The following is a 16,000-nucleotide window of genomic DNA, read 5'->3' as shown; positions in this document are numbered from 1 at the left end:
CCCTCAGGGGCCTCTCTTTATGTCCTTCAAATCAAAATCTGGATTCCATCTGCCATAATATAAACCTCATTACTATAAAATCAATGGCACCCTGCCTCCTTCTTGTTGTGTCCTTGACTGTGACCTTGGGAAGAAGGGAGATAATATTCACTGTAGCAGACGAGGGCTTGTCTATAATATTCCCCTAATGAAAGCAGAATCATGAAGAATGGACGGACCATGATCCGATTATAGGGACATTTCAATTTTTAAGCAAATTTAGGAAACTAATGTCACAAAAGCTATTGTAAGAAAAGCAGCATAATCCTTGTAGGTCTGTATCAGAAAAACATCTCTGAATACTACGCTGACTCTCCCAAAACTATTGGAGTAATAGGAAAAACTATTTATGGAATAATATACAGTGGTCCCTCAAGTTACAATATTAGTTGGTTCCAGGACGACCAATGTATGTTGAAACCATTGTATGTTGAGACCAGAACTCTATGGATACCTGGTAATTGGTTCTGAAGGCACCAAAAATATCATCCGAAAATAGGAAAAAGTGAGGATTAAAGAAAAATAAGTAGATAACTAATATAGATAAAGCAAAGTCCTTACATATAAAAGTAAGAAAGATCTGCTGGGAGCTGTAATCACTGTCTATTTCAGTGTTTCCCAATCAGGGAGCCTCCAGTTGTTGCAAAACTACAACTCCCAGCGTGCACGGACAGCCAAAGGCTGTCCGGGCATGCTGGGAGTTGTAGTTTTGCAACAGCTGGGGGCACCCTGGTTGGGAAACACTGGTCTATGTAGAGGACAGGAGCTTCTTCTGGGTCCTGTACAGTACAAGCAATGTCCTAAAAAAGTAACATGGAGTCGCCCTCACCTGGTGTCCAAAGGAGCAGCTAACCCTGGGACAGGTAAAGTGTACAGAACATGTAATACCTCCCTGTACTGTAGGGGGCGCTACCAGACGCCAGTCAGTGCATACACTTCAGTAATACAGGTAAAGAGTACAGAACATGTAATACCTCCCTGTACTGTAGGGGGCGCTACCAGAGGCTAGTCAGTGCATACACTTCAGTAATACAGGTAAAGAGTACAGAACATGTAATACCTACCAGATGCTAGTCAGTGCATACACTTCAGTAATACAGGTAAAGAGTACAGAACATGTAATACCTCCCTGTACTGTAGGGGGCGCTACCAGACACCAGTCACTGCAAACACTTCAGTAATACAGGTAAAGAGTACAGAACATGTAATACCTCCCTGTACTGTAGGGGGCGCTACCAGACGCTAGTCAGTGCATACACTTCAGTAATACAGGTAAAGAGTACAGAACATGTAATACCTCCCTGTACTGTAGGGGGCGCTACCAGACACCAGTCACTGCATACACTTCAGTAATACAGGTAAAGAGTACAGAACATGTAATACCTCCCTGTACTGTAGGGGGCGCTACCAGACACCAGTCAGTGCAAACACTTCAGTAATACAGGTAAAGAGTACAGAACATGTAATACCTCTCTGTATTGTAGGGGGCACTACCAGACACCAGTCACTGCAAACACTTCAGTAATACAGGTAAAGAGTACAGAACATGGAATACCTCCCTGTACTGTAGGGGGCGCTACCAGACGCTAGTCAGTGCATACACTTCAGTAATACAGGTAAAGAGTACAGAACATGTAATACCTCCCTGTACTGTAGGGGGCGCTACCAGACACCAGTCACTGCATACACTTCAGTAATACAGGTAAAGAGTACAGAACATGTAATACCTCCCTGTACTGTAGGGGGCGCTACCAGACACCAGTCAGTGCATACACTTCAGTAATACAGGTAAAGAGTACAGAACATGTAATACCTCCCTGTATTGTAGGGGGCGCTACCAGACACCAGTCACTGCATACACTTCAGCAATACAGGTAAAGAGTACAGAACATGTAATACCTCCCTGTATTGTAGGGGGCGCTACCAGACACCAGTCACTGCATACACTTCATTAATACAGGTAAAGAGTACAGAACATGTAATACCTCCCTGTATTGTAGGGGGCGCTACCAGACACCAGTCACTGCATACACTTCAGCAATACAGGTAAAGAGTACAGAACATGTAATACCTCCCTGTATTGTAGGGGGCGCTACCAGACACCAGTCACTGCATACACTTCAGTAATACGGGGGGTTTTACCAGTGAATGCCCATTCTGATTGGTCAGTTCTTCCACACGTTTTACAGATCTGGACTGTCCATATATTGTATGTTGAGTCTGGTTTCAACTTACAATGGTCCAGAATAGACCATTGTATGTTGAAACTATTGTATGTTGAGGCCATTGTAAGTTGAGGGATCACTGTAATAAAATTATCTACAATTTCTGTGACAAATGATGCTGAACAGCAAAGTATACCGTGTGAATTTGTAGGGGAGTCATTTCCTGTGGCTCCCTAGCCATTATTCAACTACAACTCCCATCTTGCCCTGATGACTGCACACCGGGCACACCTCATATATCTAATAGTGGGGAGTCTAGTAAGTGCACTAAAATCCCTTTATTTAAAGGGTCTACTTTCTTTTGTCCATGAGCTGTGGTTAAAAAGCTTAAAGGGTATTCCAGGAAAAAGCGTTTTTTTATATATATATCAACTGGCTCCAGAAAGTTAAACAGATTTGTAAATTACTTCTATTAAAAAATCTTAATCCTTTCAGTACTTATGAGCTTCTGAAGTTAAGGTTGTTCTTTTCTGTCCAAGTCCCCTCTGATGACACGTGTCTTGGGAAAAGCCAAGTTTAGAAGCAAATCCCCATAGCAAACCTCTTCTAAACTGGGCGGTTCCCGAGACACGTGTCATAGAGAGCCCTTAGACAGAAAAGAACAACCTTAACTTCAGAAGCTCATAAGTACTGAAAGGATTAAGATTTTTTAATAGAAGTAATTTACAAATCTGTTTAACTTTCTGGAGCCAGTTGATATATATATAAAACTGTTTTTTTCCTGGAATACCCCTTTAATATTATTAAACTGAACTGCAATACCAGACACAAGCCATGGAAAAGGATCCTTTGGATAGGGGAATAATATGTCAAGTAGCGGAGTACCCCTTTAAGCAGTCCCTTTCTTCTACTGTTAAGGAACAAGACTGCCCCCTAGTATAGATAGGGTGGCCATGCATTTTAATAACTATCAGTCTGTTTGTTTGGACGACAGTTTTCTCTCTTGACTTCCTCATACTATTGAATGTTCTGCATGACCATATGTTCATATTCCTTATGGGCAGAGGTAAGCTGCTGCCAGACAGCTCTGGCAGCACTTTATCTTTTTCAGAATGATAGCGTTAGGCGGTAGAAATAGAGTCTGTAAGTCACAGCAACATGTCAAATGTTTTGATCGGTAGGGGTCTCAGCACTGATCATTAGAAGGACCGGGGAGAAGTTTTTTTTTTTCAATGACAGGGACACTTTAAAAGGGTTCTCCTAAAATGGAAAGTTATCTCTTATCCACAGGATGGGGGATAACTAGCTGATCAGTGGTTGTTTAACCTCTAGGAACCGCAATCCCAACAAGAGAAGTCAACTGTACTGTGAGTGAATGGAGGACCAGCACACATGCTCAGCTTCTGCTCCATTCACTGTCTATGAGACACAGTTAAAGGGGTACTCCACTCCCAGGCAACTTATCCCCTATCCTGTGTTTGATCGAGGAGATCTGGTCACTCTGTGCCGGATTATGGAAGACCACAGCCTGAAGCTGTGGCCTACACCCCCCCCCCCCCCCCCTCCATTTATCTCTATGGGAGATACAGAGATACACGAACTCTGAATGTCTTTCCCATAGACAGGAATAGAGGGGGCATAATGACCAACGCTGCTCTGAAGCCTAGCACACCGGGTGTTCGGAACATAAACATTCACAACAGACCGATCAGACATTTTATCCCCTATCTTTTGGATAGGGGATAAGATGTCCAGTACCAGAGTACCCCTTTAAAGGGTACCTCTCATCAAATAAACTTTTGATATATTTTAGATTAATGAATGTTGAATAACTTTCCAATAGCATGTTAATGAAAAATATGCTTCTTTCTATTGTATTTTTCCCGATCTGTACTGTCAGCAAGCATTTCTGACTCGTGCTGGAGTCCTAAACACTCAGAGCTGCCAGCCTGCTTTGTTCACAGCCAAACAGGCTGTGAACAAAGCAGGCTGGCAGCTCTGAGTGTTCTCCTTTTTGAACAAAGCAGACTGGCAGCTCGTAGTGTTTAGGACTCCAGCATGAGTCTGAAATGCTTCCTGCCAGGACTGGTAGGGAGACCCCCTAGTGGTCATTTCTTCAAAGTGGAAAATTAAATAGAGAGAAGCATATTTTTTTTAATAACATGCAATCGTAAAGTTATTCTGCATACATTAATCTATAATATATCAAAAAGTTTTTTTCATGAGAGGTACCCTTTAAGTTCCGCTCTCACCAATCTTTAGAATTTCCATAGACAATAATGGAGAAGAGGCCGAGCATGTGCAATTTGCTCTATTTATTTGAGAGACATTTGACCTACACAATATAATTGGGGGTCCCAGTGGTCGGATCTTAAACAGTCAGCTAGGGATAGGGGATAACTTTTATGCTAGGTTTACACTACCGAATTTCCACCTGCAATTCCGCTTTGAAATTGCAGGCAGGAATTCCGCCTACTAAAATGTACAGTGACCCCCCAACCTACGATGGCCCCGACATACGATCATTTCAACATACGATGACCTCTCAGAGGCAGCATCAACATACGATGGCCTCTCAGAGGCAGCATCAACATACGATGCTTTTGTATGTCGGGGCCATCGCATAAACGGCTATCCGGCAGCGCAGACTGCTGCAGCTGCCACGGATAGCCATTTACGGTGTCCCGTGTGGTCCGCTGATGATCACTTACCTGTCCTCGGGGCTCCGGCGCGTCCTCTTCGGGATCCCCTGCATCGTCGGCGCTCTCCATCACGTCGCTGCACACGCCGTCCCGTCATCCAATAGGAGCGGCGTGCGTAGCGACATGATGGCGGCGACAGAGAGCGCGGATGCCGGGGAAGCAGAGGCCTTGCTGGAGCGGCGGGGACAGGTGAGTACAACTTCCTCTAACAGTGGTCTACAACCTGCGGACCTCCAGATGTTGCAAAACTACAACACCCAGCATGCCCGGACAGCCAACGGCTGTCCGGGCATGCTGGGTGTTGTAGTTTTGCAACATCTGGAGGTCTGCAGGTTGTAGACCACTGTCCTATACTTTACATTGCACGGATCCCTCAACATGCGATGGTTTCAACAAACGATGGTCCGTTTGGAACGTATGTTGAGGGACCACTGTATAGTGTAGTGAATGGGTTTCCGTTCACGAATTTGTGAAGCAGAATTTGTGAACGGAAAATCCGCTTGAAAATTTCCGCCTGAAGAATGGTGTTGCTCATCAGGCGGAAATACTCGCGGAACACATTGCAGTCTATTGGAGACTGTGGTGTCCGCGCGGTCCTAGCACTGACTGATTCTGGCTGCACTCGGAATCTCCGGGTGGAAATTTTCTGCCTGGAGATTCCGCAGTGTGAACCTAGCCTAAAGACCCTGTTCACACGTGTCAGATCTGAGACATATCTGCCAACAATCTGGATCCATATGGTGCAAATCCTCGTTCAGATTATCAGCATCGCAAATGGAAATCCATGGTCCATCCACAGCAGTGATCTGAGGGTCAGCATTGGATTGGTGCCACAGATGTAAAGCGACATGTGAACATCCCTGAACTCTTGTCAATTATTCAAAGCCTAAGGCCGGGGGTAATCTCTAACCCAAATCACAACTCAGGTTACTGCACCTTGAGTCAACAGAAAGGAATTGGATAAGTCACTCCGCTGGATTCTCCTCATTCATTTGACCCAAAGTCACAGTCGAATGTCATGGTGTTGTCAAGGTAAAAGGGTCTGGAAGTTTTCTAGAAACAGTGCCACTGTTGTCTTTGGGTTGGGTCTGGTATTGCACAGGGCTCCGTTGCCATATTAGTCCCAGTCCATTTTTGGAAAACTAACAGATCCTCTTCTGTAATCTCATACAGCCCCTTGTCAGTCGTAGAATTGTGGTGGCGGAATTGGGATAAAGCCTTGTGGGGGTGTAGGGTAGTTAGGGTGTTGCCGTTCGGAATAGTTAAGGGAGCTGTTAACCCTTGTCACTGGTGATGCCAGGGTGAGGGTTAAATACTGTAATCCTGATAGGCCTATTGCCACCCTTCCCAAGAACAATAGGTGATGCAGAAATAAAGGATTGTCCACAACCACTGTTAACTGAAAACTTGCAGGAACTTTTACTGAAGAATTTCTGTACATGCAGCAATAGTAACAGTCCAGATAACAGAGTCTCTATAGATATAGCTGAGCAGCGACTGACAGTTGGTTGGGATCAGATAAGCTCAATTTGGCTTCTTAAGGATTGTGTAGCAGAGATCCGCTGGATTTAGGGGAGTAATTAGGTCCAGTGATCTTGCGGTGAGTAGCGGGGAATTGCTTAGTATACCCGCTATGCTATAGGCCTAGGCCGCAAGGCTTTGGCCTAGTAAATCGTCTTGTAAGCTGCGGAGGTCCTACCTCTTCCAGAGTCAGCAACCCAAGAAAGCGATCAAAATGGCGCAGCTCCTTTATATGGGCAGGGGCCGGCCGTTTTGGATTGGTCCATAACAACTGTCACTCACCGCTACAGTGCATTGTGGGTGATCATGTCATGAGAACCTCCAAAGGTCCTGTAGCAAAACCATAGAGTTCTAAACCTAATCACGTGACCCGCAGGTCCTGCTACGCTGAACAGGAAGGCAACTAAATATATACATTTTTATATACTTATATTTATAAGAACTTCTATATAGTCACTGATTAAACTGAGGGGTGACAAGGGGAAAACTACAAAAGAGGGACCCCGACGTCCTAGGGACTCTGACTATAGGGACCTTTGCAAAGGTAACGTATAAAATACGGTACCGGGACACCACAGAATGTATACTGCACATATGTTCTTCCAGTTTCTATAGTAACCATGATTACAATAGCGCCATACATGTGACTTTGAAGTTGGTTTTCCACCATACTAGCTGTCATAACCCCTATTGTTCCTGGGGCGGCCACCACCCCTTGGCTTTACCAGTTTTGGCAAGAAGACAGAGAAGACTAGGATAATCCTGCTATAGGAATGAGTCCAAGATCGGCACTTTTGTGACTCACAAGCAGCTATTAGAGTGAAGAGTTTTAATGGAATAAGTTAAGGATGCAAATTACTGTAATACCAGCGAGACAAGTGGTATTAAACTATAAACACTAAGTATCCAGCCTCTCCCCGAGCACGGCCTGGAGGAGCGCACACTTCTCCTGCCTCCATTCTCAGATGGGATTCCAATCCTTCTGGGGATCTCATCAAAACCTTAATTGAAATGTAATGGAATATTTAGGTTTACTTAGGCATTACCAATGCTGTAAATGAAGAGATTTAGTCGACAACTAAATGCTTTGCAAAAGCTCCAGTACAGTGATCCCTCAACTTACAATGGCCTCAACATACAATAATTTCAACATATAATGGTCTTTCCTGGACCATTGTAAGTTGAAACCAGACTCAACATACAATGTACAGACAGTCCAGATCTGTGAAACCTGTCAATGGCCGGAAGAACCGACCAATCAGAATGGACATTTCACTGGTAAAACCTCTGTATTACTGAAGTGTATGCACTGACTGATGTCTGGTAGCGCCCCCTACAGTATAGGGAGGTATTACATGTTCTGTACACTTTACCTGTACCAGAGTTAGCTGCTCCTTTGTACACCAGGTGCGGGCGGCTCCATGTTACTTTTTTAGGACATTGCCTGTTCTGTACAGGACCCTGAAGAAGCTCCTGTCCTCTTCATAGACCAGTGTTTCCCAAGCAGTGTGCCCCCAGCTGTTGCAAAACTACAACTCCCAGCATGCCCGGACAGCCTTTGGCTGTCCGGGCATGCTGGGAGTTGTAGTTTTGCAACAGCTGGAGGCTTCCTGCTTGGTAAACACTGACCTAGACAGTGATTTACAGCTCCCAGTAGATCTTTATTACTTTTATATGTAAGGATTTGCTTTATCTATATTAGTTATCTACTTATTTTTCTTTAATTTTCACTTTTTCCTATTTTTGGATGACATTTTGGTGCCTTTAGAACCAATTACCAGGTTTCCATAGAGTTTTGGTCTCAACATACAATGGTTTCAACATACAATGGTCGTCCTAGAACCAATTAATATTGTAACTTGAGGGCCCACTGTAGTAAGTAATGCAGGAAGTGATGTGTGCAGTGAATCTGGGGCACATGATGGGTCAGACCTGGTCGGAGTAGTAGTTAGTCTTTCCCTTATCTGGGGTAAAGGTTCCATTTGCTGCCCTGGTTTCACCCGAACATAAGATGGACCCATTTTTGTGTGTGTATTATAGATATAAGGGTCAGTGATCGGGGGTCATGTGGCCTGATAGCAGTCACTTTGAATGATCAGACCCACGGTAAGACTGGAACTGGTAGGCATAATATGGCATAGGGGCTTTTGGAACCCAACATCTGGGTCACATGCTCAGGTAGCCCCCTCCTTAAAGGGGTACTCCGGTGCTTAGACATCTTATCCCCTATCCAAAGGATATGGGATAAGATGCCTGATCGCGGGGGTCCCGCCGCTGGGGACCCCTGGGATCTTGCACGCTGCAACCCCGTTTATAATCAGTCCCAGGAGCATGTTCGCTGATTACCGGCGACCACGGGGCAGGCGGCGTGTGACGTCACGCCTCCGCCCCCGTGTGACGTCATGCTCCGCCCCTCAATGCAAGCCTATGGGAGGGGACGTGACAGCTGTCACGCCCCCCTCCCATAGGCTTGCATTGAGGGGCAGAGCGTGACGTCACACAGGGGCGGAGGCGTGATGTCAGACGCCAACGGCCCCGTGGTCGCCGGTAATCAGACATATTCGCTCCGGGGTGCTGCGTGCAAGATCATGAGGGTCCCCAGCGGCGGGACCCCCGCGATCAGGCATCTTATCCCCTATCCTTTGTATAACGGATAAGATCTCTAAGCGCCGGAGTACCCCTTTAAGCTCCGCCAACTTGTTCCCAATTATAACAGAGCGAAGCACAGTTATAGCTCCATAGATGACACCTTTGAAGTAGGCTCAGACTAGGTGGATCTTTTGTTATTGGAGGAGGGAACCTGCGTTGGGCTACTGTCCCTGGAGGAACTGCATTGTTACGTCCCTATTAAATGGCCCGGCTTGCCCTGTAAATGGCCGCCGATCTTGTGCAGCCAAGGAACAATTTTTTTTTTAGCAGTCAACAAAGAGGCGTTTGCTTATTAGTCGGCTTTTCCTTCTTTTGTAGACCTGTTCGGCCCATAATCGATCCATATCAGGGAAGTGCACAGATATTTTGGGGGGCAGGGGCTCAAGTAGAAAAAAGGGCACTTCTCATTATTAAAAAAAAAAAGTTTGGAAAAACTTTACATTTCTTAACACAACACAATTCCTGAGGTAAGGGACCTCTGTCCCAATCAGTGAGGGCATCATAGGGTGCATTAAAAGGGCAGGGGCTCTAACCTCCTTTTAAAGGGGTACTCCGGTGAAAAACATTTTTTTTTTTTTTTTTTTTTTTTTATCAACTGGTGTCAGAAAGTTAAACAGATTTGTAAATTAGCAAAAATATTTAAACCCCACCTCAAGAACATCACCCTACTGGGTACACAATGGCAATTGATTGGGCCCTAATGGTAGCATTGGTGTATAGTATAAAGCAAATGCCTATTTTTTAAAGTGCTAGCAATATAATATTGATGAATGCCGATAATCCGGAATATACTGCTGATCCGGCAAATTGAATGTGGAATGAAAAATCCGGTGTAAATCCAGTCTCTAGGTTAATCTAGATTATGCTGCCCATAGTCTATAGAAGAACGGATATGCGTTTTCTCACCGTGACAGCTGGTCCCGTACTGCGACGGGCCGAAGATGGTATATTCTGCGAGTGCTGCGATGTTGTGAACGGTGTGCGGGCAGTGTGATCCTCCCGAGCCTGTTGGGAGTGAAGCTCCGGCAAGAGACTCCCAGGTGGACCGTCCACAATGGCAGTTTACGCCCGTTCTGGTGTCGGACCCTTCTCCTTGATGACAAAACAGGACACTCGGTATGGATTTAAAGATGCAGTGGACGGCTTATTTCAATAGCTGAATACAGTGGTCCCTCAAGTTACAATATTAATTGGTTCCGGGACGACAATTGTAGGTTGAAGCCATCGTATGTTGAAACCATAACTCTATGGACACCTGGTAATTGGTTCTGAATTGGCACCAAAATGTCATCCAAAAAAAGGAAAAAGTGAGGATTAAAGAGAAATAAGTAGATAACTAATATAGATAAAGCAAATCCTTCCATATAAAAGTAATTAAGATCTGCTGGGAGCTGTAATCACTGTCTATTTCAGTGTTTACCAAGCAGGGTGCCTCCAGATGTTGCAAAACTACAACTCCCAGAATGCCCGGACAGCCAAAGGCTGTCCGGGCATGCTGGGAGTTGTAGTTTTGCAAAAGCTGGAGGCAACCTCTTTGGGAAACACTGGTCTATGTAGAGGACAGAAGCTTCTTCAGGGTCCTGTACAGAACACGCAATGTCCTAAAAAAAAAAAAAAAAAAGTAACATGGAGCCGCCCTCACCTGATGCCCAAAGGAGCAGCTAACCCTGGTACAGGTAAAGAGTACAGAACATGTAATACCTCCCTGTACTGTAGGGTGTGCTACCAGACACCAGTCAGTGCATACACTTCAGTAATACAGGTAAAGAGTACAGAACATGTAATACCTCCTGTACTGTAGGGGGCACTACCAGACACCAGTCAGTGCATGCACTTCAGTAATACAGGTAAAGAGTACAGAACATGTAATACCTTCTTGTACTGTAGGGGGCGCTACCAGACACCAGTAAGTGCATGCACTTTAGGAATACAGGGGTTTTACCAGTGAAATATCCATTCTGATTGGTCGGTTCTTCCAGCCATTGACACGTTTCGCAGATTCCATAGAATTGTATGTTGAGTCTGGTTTCAAGTTACAATGGTCCAAAAAAGACCATTGTATGTTGAAACTATTGTACGTTGAGGCCATTTTAAGTTGAGGGATCACTGTATTGGCTTAGATTCAGGCAATGCGTCTGTATATCGCTCTGTTCAGACTGTAAGCCTAGACGCGTTTCAGGGTGCTAAAACCGACCCCCTTCACCTGATTTTTCATTCCACATTCAATTTGCCGGATCAGCAGTATATTCCGGATTATCGGCATTCATCAATATTATATTGCTAGCACTTTAAAAAATAGGCATTTGCTTTATACTATACACCAATCCTACCATTAGGCCCCAATGGCAGATTATTGTAACATCTAATGATGCTCTCAGCATTCCTTATTTTATACTACTATTTAAATAGATTTTAGGATGGAACTCCCCAAAAGAAGCTCCAATGCAGATTTGAACATGGCCTGACAATTTTCATCAACTATCATGGTCATTTATATTGGTCTACACTTGTGTTTCCCGACCAGGGTGTCTCCAGCTCTTGCAAAACTACAATTCCTAGCATGCCCGGACAGCCAAAGGCTGGTTTGGAAACACTGGTCTTCACATATTAGGCTATTTGTACCCTCTGGACCCCCTCAGGCTTCATGGCTTAAAGAGGTATTCCATGAAAAAAAAAAAAAAAAATTTTCATATCAACTGGCTCCAGAAAGTTAAAAGTAAATTAATTCTATTCAAAAACCTTAATCCTTCCTGTACTTATCAGCTGCTGAAGTTGAGTTGTTCTTTTCTGTCTGACAACAGTGCTCTCTGCTGACACCTCTGTCTGTTTTCAGGAACTGTCCAGAGCAGGAGAGGTTTGCTATGGGGATTTCCTGCTACTCTGGATAGTTCCTGAGACAGACAGACAGGTGTCAGCAGAGAGCACTGTGGTCAGACAGAAAAGAACAACTCAACTTCGGCAGCTGATAAGTACTGGAAGGATATTTTTTTTTTTTTTTTATAGAAGTAATTTACAAATCTGTGTAACTTTCTGGAGCCAGTGGATATGAAATTTTTTTTTTTTTTTCATGGAATACCCTGTATAGTTACATGAAGCATTATAGACATGTGTCCCAACTCGTGAGTCCATTTCGATAGTGTTTTACCTTGTTTATTATAGATTGGCTTTTATTAGGGTTCTACAGATTCGGGAGGATTTGTCATAGGCCCGGGCTGCATAAATCTAGAATTGCTGGTGACATGTTTGAACTAAAGGCTGCCCAAAGGTATGTGAACTGCAAACAGCGGAGTCAAACCTGTCATGTTAATAGAAAACACCTGCTGACTGGGCGGCCGAGCTGTCATCGTGTACAGCTCCACGGCTGCATATGTGCGCCTGCCATGAGGTAGGGCTAGGAGCTCCTGGGGAACTATGTAAAATCCGGAACAGGGTCTCCACCTATCATGTGCCTTTTGGGGTGTAGACCTTTTAGATCCAGGGCACCAAAATCAGAGGCAGATTACAGTGTCAGCAAAGTATGTGTTAATTTTGGTTTCTCATGCATCTAGTGTGCATTTACCCTTAACATTCTCCTTATCTCACTTAAAGGGGTACTCTGGTGGAAATCTGGTGCCAGAAAGTTATACAGATTTGTAAATTACTTCAAGTTAAAAATCTTAATCCTTAGAGGACTTAGCTGCTGTATGCTACAGAGGAAGTTGTGTAGGTCTTTTTTGTCTGACCACAGTGTTCTCTGCTGACACCTCTGTCCATGTCAGGAACTGTCAAGAGCAGGAGAGGTTTGCTCTGCTGCTCTGGACAGTTCCTGACATGGTCAGAGGTGTCAGCAGAGAGCACCGTGGTCAGACAGAAAGGAAATTCAAAAAGTAAATAACTTACTCTGTATTATACAGCTGCTGATAAGTACTGGAATGATTAAGATTTTTTAATAGAAGTAATTTACAAATCTGTTTAACTTTCTGGCACCAGGTGATTTAAAAACATTTTTCCACCGGAGTACCCCAGGACATTTTACATTCAGACTCCATTTATTGGGAAGCACACTGACCAGCTCTGCTGCCTACTCATTACTTACCAGACAGAGCTCCATATATTTCATCCAGGATGTTCCTAGTATTGCAATTTTTTTAATTCACCTAAGTGGGATTAAGTGCAGTACCAGGTACAGCCACTGCCGGATGTATGGCGCTGTGCCTGGTAAGCGAGGACCACCTCCATGTTTTACATGATTACCATCAGCTTATTGGCGGGGTTGCTGGGAGTCAGACCCTCCCTGATTTATGGTATATTAAGGGTATGTTCACATGAGCGGAACTTGTCCGCACAGAATATTCCGCATGGACATTCCACTGCAGCAGAGTCCCATTGATTTCAATAGGATTCTGCTGCACTGTTTAAGCTGCAAAATTTCCCTGCCAGATGTCTCTTCCGTGGCAAAGCTGATTCTGGCATCTGCAGAAAGAATAGACAAGTCTATTCTTTCTGCGGGGGGCGGCAAGGAAATGCATTGCCAGGTCCTGGCACCTGCTGGATATTTAAAATGTACTGAATGTCCGCCGATATTTTCCGGCGGACATTCTGCACATTTTACACCCATGTGAACATAGCCTAAGGAGTGAGAAGATTATGACTGCTTTTTATCACAAACAGCGCCACATGTATCAATGGGTTGTATCTGATATTGCAGTTTATCTCCACTGAAGTAAATAGGGAGGAGAAGCAATACCACACACAACCTGGGAACAATGGTGTTGGTATTTTCAAAAATAACTAAGCATTTTTTCTTTATATCTATTTAATCCCTTAAAAGGATTTTCATTTGTAGAAACAGCAAAACGTTAGTCTATGGGAAGTGTCTGTAAGGCTATGTTCACATGACAGAATATCCACATGGAGACAAACTGCAGGGCGCCACCATGATATGCCGCCACTGGGACCGCACAGGAATGCGCCGTCTCATTGACGACTATACATTCTGTGCGGACTCCGCAGAAATAATCAATCTGTTCATTCTTTGTGCAGACATGGAAAATGAAATTACCGTACCGGAAACATCTGGCATGGACATTCCGCCATGTACACAGAGCAGCAGAATCCCATTGAATTCCAAGGAGAGTTGCAGAGTAATCTCCGTGCCAGATTTCAATGCGGAATCCGGCGCGGAATTTCTGACGTGTGAACATGGGCAAATTTTCATAAATGTGCCCAGACTGCAATACCAAACACAGCCTACAGACAAAAGTGGTGCTGTTTCTGGAAGAGAAATAATAATAATTAGGGATGCACCGATATATCGGCGGCCGATACATATCGGCCGAAAATAGCTGTTTCGGGGAAATGCCGAAACAACAAAAAATGTGCCGCTAATGACCCACCTCCACTGCCCGCCCACAGCACAAGTTGCAAACACTGCCAGTGGCAGAGGCACTCATGGGGGGTGCAGTGGGGGCCGGGCGCAACATCTGGGGAGGCGCGCTCTCCGGGATAGGAATACTTCTTTTTATGTGCCAGGGCCGGCTCCCGTGTGTGGCTGCAGGCGGGGGCAGGCCAGCGCATATAAAGCCTAATACTGTATACTAAAAACCAGGGGGCCTCCAGCTGTTGTGAAACTACAACTCCCAGCATGCCCGGACCGACAAAGTCTGTCCGGGCATGCTGGGAGTTGTAGTTTCACAACAGCTGGAGGCCCCCTGGTTTTTAGTATACAGTATTAGGTTTTATATGCTCTGGTCGGCCCCCGCCTGCAGCCACACACGGGAGCCGGCCCAGGCACATAAAAAGAAGTATTCCTATCCCGGACATCCCTGTGTCCCGAAAAATATTTTCGGGACATAAGGATGTCCGCTGGTCACTCACCATTCCCCGGCATCCTCCCGCGATCCTCCTTCGGTCCTTCACTTCTCCGTCTTTATGGTCGTACGCACGGGACGTCACTGACGTCCCGTGCGTACAACCATAGAGACGCAGGAGGACCGCAGGATCGTCGCAGGAGAAGGCGCGCTGGCCGGGGCCTGGTAAGTGACCGCGTCATCTTCTTGAGTGTTCCGGTCACCGCTCCTCCGGTCCCGGCACCTACTGCTATGGTCCATAGGCTATAGCAGTAGATGTGACCTCGGGCCGGAGGAGCGGTGACCGGAACACTGTGGGGGCAGCAGTACAGACATACAGCCTCCAGCCATACACTGTATGTGGCTGGAAGCTGTATGTCTGTGGGGTGGGGGGAAGCTGCCTACTATTGAGGGGGAACTGCTGACCTAATGTGGGGGGAGCTGCCTACAAATGTGGGGGGAGCTGCCTAATATTGTGGGGGAATTGCTGACCTAATGTGGGGGGGATCTGCCTACAAATGTGGGGGGAGCTGCCTAATATTGTGGGGGGGAGCTGCCTAATATTGTTGGGGGGCAGCTGCCTACAAATGTGGGGGGGGGAGCTGCCTAATATTGTTGGGGGGGAGCTGCCTAATATTTTTTGGGGGGAGCTGCCTAATATTGTGGGGGGAGCTGCCTAATATTGTGGGGGGAGCTGCCTAATATTGTGGGGGGAGCTGCCTAATATTGTTGGGGGGAGCTGCCTAATATTGTGGGGGGGGGGGGAGCTGCCTACAAATGTGGGGGGAGCTGCCTACAAATTTGGGGGGAGATGCCTAATATTGTTGTGGGGAGCTGCCTAATATTGTGGGGGAACTGCCTACTATTGTGGGGAACCTGCCTACTATTGTGGGGGAACTGCTACTGACCTAATGTGGGGGGGAGCTGCCTACAAATGTGGGGGAAGCTGCCTAATATTGTTGGGGGGAGCTGCCTAATATTGTGGGGGAACTGCCTACTATTGTGGGGAACCTGCCTACTATTGTGGTGGAAATGCTGACCTAATGTGGGGGAGCTGCCTACTATTGTGGGGGAGCTGCCTACTATTGTGGGGGAG

At 45.6% G+C, this 16,000-nt stretch overlaps 1 protein-coding gene across 1 annotated transcript in view; it reads left to right on the top strand.

Annotated features, from left to right (window-relative positions):
* The window catches only part of NGFR (nerve growth factor receptor), a 92,392-nt gene that overhangs the window by 46,605 nt on the left and 29,787 nt on the right, over positions 1 to 16,000 (top strand). The window lies entirely within an intron of this gene.

The sequence above is a fragment of the Hyla sarda genome, chromosome 12 (genome assembly GCF_029499605.1).
Source record: "Hyla sarda isolate aHylSar1 chromosome 12, aHylSar1.hap1, whole genome shotgun sequence".
Lineage (NCBI taxonomy): Eukaryota > Metazoa > Chordata > Amphibia > Anura > Hylidae > Hyla > Hyla sarda.
The sequence above is the reverse complement of the archived record's forward strand: the minus strand, read 5'-3'. Positions and strand labels throughout refer to the sequence as shown.